Source organism: Lathyrus oleraceus, chromosome 3, assembly GCF_024323335.1.
Source record: "Lathyrus oleraceus cultivar Zhongwan6 chromosome 3, CAAS_Psat_ZW6_1.0, whole genome shotgun sequence".
NCBI lineage: Eukaryota > Viridiplantae > Streptophyta > Magnoliopsida > Fabales > Fabaceae > Lathyrus > Lathyrus oleraceus.
In genome coordinates, this window is record NC_066581.1 from 534,520,635 (window position 1) to 534,526,476 (window position 5,842).

Consider the following 5,842-nt stretch of genomic DNA (forward strand, 5'->3'; position numbering starts at 1 on the left):
TTGTCAATCCTTATATAAACTGTTATACTCAACAAGTGATATCTATTAAAGCAATCTCGATTCTAGTTTTAGAATTGAGGGCAGACATACCCCGAAGCGAGGACGACGGGGGAACTGCCTCATCAAATCTTTGTCTTCTCTATTTTTCAGCATATTTGTTTTGGCTTTAAAATAATTGATTTTTGTATAAGTACTTTTATCAAACCTTGATATTAATTGAGTAAGAAGTTAAAACACTTTTTTTGAATCCAAAGTACAATAAGATATTGTACTAGACTAATTCGAATCACTTACTCAACATAAATATCACTTGGAGTGTTTTTGCACACCAAGTGTTTGATAATTTGCCTAAACCAAAATTATCTTAGTTGTGTATCTAGTTTGGTTTGCTCTTTGAATCATTGGAACTAGGAATCATAGCAAGTGAAATAAATCATTGATAGTGTGACTAGTGTAGTGATTCTTATTCTACATTATCACTAATCCATAGGCTAAACGCATATCCGGTTTTCCAATAACAATTCGTTTTAGACTATATTTTCCTCGGCCGCTTCCGCACTTAAAACAATTTTCAAAACCAATTTTAGTTGGTAGCGCCGACTCAAATTTTAATTGGGATCTATTCAACCCCCCCCCCCCCCCCCCTTCTAGATCCGTGCCATAGTCTAACAAGTGGTATCAGGAGCACCGATTCACTCCGTGCTTCAAAATATAACTTTGATAGAAAATGGCTAACGAACCTAAAGGGGCTTATAATAGAGCTCCCGTTTTCAATGGTGAAAATTATAGTTATTGGAAAGACTGTATGCGGGTGCACATAAATTCCATAGATAGAAAAATATGGAACGTTATTCTCAATGGTCCAATTGAAATAACCATGACCAATGAGAATAATGAATTAGTGTCAAAGCCCGAAGCACAATGGACCGATGATGATGAAAGAAAATACAATTATGATTGGAAAGCCAAAAATATCCTAATATCCTCATTAGGTGTAGATGAATAGTATCGTGTATCCCATTGTCATACTGCTAAGGCCATGTGGGATTCACTACAAATCGCCCATGAGGGGACGAACGATGTTAAGTTGGCAAGAATCAACACACTAACACAAGAGTTTGATCTCTTTTTCATGGAGCAAGGGGAAACCATTGCTGACATGCAAACGAGATTTACTCATCTCATCAATCGATTACATTCATTAGGTAGGCCGGTTTCCAATTATGTTGCTACTAATAAGATCTTGAGATGTCTTAACAGGGAATGGCAGCCGAAAGTGACCGCCATCAAAGAAGCAAATGATCTTACCATATTAGACTTGACAACATTATTTGGCAAACTACAAGAGCACGAACAAGTACTCTTGAGCCTAGAACAACATGAAAAGAAAGAAAAGAAGGACAAAACAAAGGTAAGTGAAAAGAAATTTATAGCTCTTAAGACTTCCTCCTCGAAGTCTCAAGCAAAAGAGCAAAGTGATTATTCCTCGAGCGACGAAGAAGAAGAGGACCAGAGCAAAGATATGGGGTTGTTCGTTAAACGCTACAATCGTTACGTGAGAAAGAACGACATCCAACATTCCGAGAAGAACTTGGTAAACTTCCGGAAACAATCGAGGTACTCTAAAGATGATGACTCAAAAGGTAAAAAGACTAGAGGGTCGTGCTACACTTGTGGGAAGCCCGATCATTACAAACCAGAATGTCCGATGAACAAGAAGACAAAGGAAAAGGAATCATCCAAATCACACAAGAAATCGTCAAAGCCAAGGAGAGCATACATAGCTTGGGAAAGCGATAGCGACTCCTCCGATGATGAAAGTGTTGGTGTAAGCCCTAGAGGCCAATACATTTTGGTACTTGTATCGAATAATAAAAGGCATTCTCTTTATTATGGTTGATTAATAAAGTCCCTGGAATAGATAGTCCGTTTAATGTATTAAGTGTGACTTAATCATGAGAACACATTAAACATAAGGACACTATTCCTAAAGTATCCGTAGTCGAGCTTTAGTGTGAAGTGGGATAACATTAAAGCATTAAGACTATTATGTTTGTAGACTGATGATCACATCTCATGGATCATGGATAAAGAGTTATCAAGTCTTAAACATAGGTATGAATATTAGGAGTAATATTTATACCGGATTGACCCGCTATGAGAATACTATATAGAACGTTATGCAAAGTGTCATAAGTTATTCTCATGGTGATAATAGTGTATTCCACTCTTCGACCTGAAACCACTATGGATCCTAGATGTAGAGTCGAGTGCTTTATTGCTGATCCAACGTTGTCCGTAACTGGATAACCATAAAGACAGTTGATGGGTACTCCACAAAGCATGCTGAGGGACATGAGTGACCTAGATGGAATTTGCCCATCCTGCATAACAGGATAGATGTCTACGGGCCCAATATTGAACTGGACAAGGATGACACGGTCTATGCCTTGTGTTCAATATAGACATAAGGGCAAAAGGGTAATTATACACATAAGTATTATCACAGAAGGAATTGTCAGATCACATGACATTTTCGTGTCTTGGGTAGCAGTGATGTGTTGCTAGATACCGCTCACTGTTTATTATGTTAAATACATGATTTGATATAATTGCCAACGCCGCGAAAACCTACAGGGTCACACACAAAGGACGGATTGATGAGAGATAGAGTAATTAAGGAATACTGTAAGGTACGGTGCCCTTAAGTGAGTTATGGAACATCGTAAGGTACGGTGTACTTGAGTAGAATACGAAATATGGTAAGGTACCATGGGCTTAAGTGATTTTGGGCATATTATAAGATATGGGCCAAAATACATTAAACATAAGGACACTATTCCTAAAGTATCCGTAGTCGAGCTTTAGTGTGAAGTGGGATAACATTAAAGCATTAAGACTATTATGTTTGTAGACTGATGATCACATCTCATGGATCATGGATAAAGAGTTATCAAGTCTTAAACATAGGTATGAATATTAGGAGTAATATTTATACCGGATTGACCCGCTATGAGAATACTATATAGAACGTTATGCAAAGTGTCATAAGTTATTCTCATGGTGATAATAGTGTATTCCACTCTTCGACCTGAAACCACTATGGATCCTAGATGTAGAGTCGAGTGCTTTATTGCTGATCCAACGTTGTCCGTAACTGGATAACCATAAAGACAGTTGATGGGTACTCCACAAAGCATGCTGAGGGACATGAGTGACCTAGATGGAATTTGCCCATCCTGCATAACAGGATAGATGTCTACGGGCCCAATATTGAACTGGACAAGGATGACACGGTCTATGCCTTGTGTTCAATATAGACATAAGGGCAAAAGGGTAATTATACACATAAGTATTATCACAGAAGGAATTGTCAGATTACATGACATTTTCGTGTCTTGGGTAGCAGTGATGTGTTGCTAGATACCGCTCACTGTTTATTATGTTAAATACATGATTTGATATAATTGCCAACGCCGCGAAAACCTACAGGGTCACACACAAAGGACGGATTGATGAGAGATAGAGTAATTAAGGAATACTGTAAGGTACGGTGCCCTTAAGTGAGTTATGGAACATCGTAAGGTACGGTGTACTTGAGTAGAATACGAAATATGGTAAGGTACCATGGGCTTAAGTGATTTTGGGCATATTATAAGATATGGGCCAAAATACACTTAAGTGGGCTTTTAGCTTGAAGCCCACACAAGTGGTTCTATAAATAGAACCCTTGTGCAGAAGCAAATTTTTGCGGTTGCATTATTTTCGTTTTCTTTCTCACTCTCTCTCTCTCACTCAAAGCCTTCATTCGTACCAGCTAGCACTGAGATTGAAGGAAACCGTTCGTGTGGACTGAGTAGAGACGTTGTCATCGTTCAACGTTCGTGATCGTTTAGTGGATCTGCATCAAAGGGTTTGATCGTCACAAGAGATCTGCATCAAAGGGTTTTTGATCGTCAGAAGAGATCTTCACCAAAGGTTTCAACCGTCATAAGAGGTAAATATTCTATCACTGATCATGACCATTCGTAAGGATCTCTAAAGGAGAAATTTTAATTTCCGCTGCGCTTTGGGTCGCAATTCTCCTTCAGAAAGTTCTAGTGATGAAGATGAAGTTGTAAACCTATACCTCTATGCTCATTAAAAGAACAAAAAGAAACAGGTACGACATGCTAAATATGAAAAATCCTCTAGTATGTCTCATCATGAATTACAAGCTGCATTTGATACTTTACACTGTGAAGCTAAAGAGGCCTTTAAAAGGCTTGCCTCAAATAACCAAATTTTCATCCATTTGGAACAAAAAATTCGAGAATCCGAAAGGAAACTTGAGGCACTCAAAGCTTCTATGGTAGAAAGCACAAAAGCAGGTTGTGAGGACCTTAGAAATACGATAATTAACTATGGGTGTGATACTTGTTATATTTGGCAAGGTGAAGTAAGAAACCTAAAGACCAAACTTGACAAGGCTCTTGAGCCCAAGATTACCTTTGCAATCGATAAATCAAACTTTCGAAAAAGTATTGTTAATCCATATCAAAAATATAAATATGTTATAAAGGATGAAGATAGCAAAGGCAATCAAAATGTAAATTTCTCTTGTCTTTATTGTTGCAAGAAAGGCCACTCCATTGCTAAATGCAGGTTTAGGAGATTCTTAGTTCCTAAAGGCATTTACCAATGGCTGCCCAAATGCAACCATTTCGTTACTCGCCATTCAGGACACAATAAGCCATTGGGTACCTTCTCGTGTTAATTGCTTTTTCATAGGTACAATGCCTCGAGACCACCGAGAGAAGATGGGTTCTCGACAGTGGATGCTCAAGGCACATGTCAGGAGACATATCACTCTTCATTGACTTCGTAGCTAAGAAGAAAGGATATGTAACCTATGGTGACAACAACCGTGGAGCAATACTAGGTAAAGGTAGTGTAGGTAACCCTTCTTCCACTACTATTTATGATGTATTGCTTGTCGAAGGTCTTAAACACAATCTACTTAGCATCAGCCAATTATGTGACAAAGGATACAATGTATCTTTTTCAAAAGATTGTTGCAAAATTGTACATAATGATGATAAGAAGAGTATGTTTAATGGCCTGCGAGTGAATAATGTCTATATGTTAGATTTGAACGAAGTATCGTTAACAAGTGACAAATGCCTTGTAACAATGAGTGAAGATTCATGGTTATGGCATAGGCGTTTAGCACATGTTAACTTTGACTTACTAAATAAAGTAGTCTCAAAAGATCTGGTCTTAGGTCTCCCTAAAATAAAGTTCACCAAGGATCACCTTTGTGATGCTTGTCAAAAAGGGAAGCAAACGAGGATCTCATTTAAATCCAAAAATATCGTTTCAACAACGAGACCTCTCGAACTTCTTCATATGGACTTATTTGGGCCATCTAGGATTAAAAGTCTAGGAGGAAATTATTACGGTTTCGTAATAGTGGACGATTTTTCTAGATTTTGTTGGACTATCTTTTTAGTAAGCAAGAGCGATACGTTCGCCGCCTTTGAAAGGTTTGCTAAGATTTCCCAAAATAAATTAAATACAAACATTGTTTCAATTAGAAGCGACCATGGGGGTGAGTTCGAAAACCATTTATTTGAAGAATATTGCGGTAACCATGGTATCGATCATAACTTCTCCGCTCCACGTACTCCTCAACAAAATGGGGTCGTGGAGCGTAAAAATCGAATTTTGGAAGAATTGGGAAGAACAATGATTAACGAAAGTGGTTTACCAAAATATTTTTGGGCCAACGCCATTAGTACGGCGTGTTATGTTTTGAATAGGGTGCTCATTCGCCCCATTCTAAATAAAACACCGTATGAGC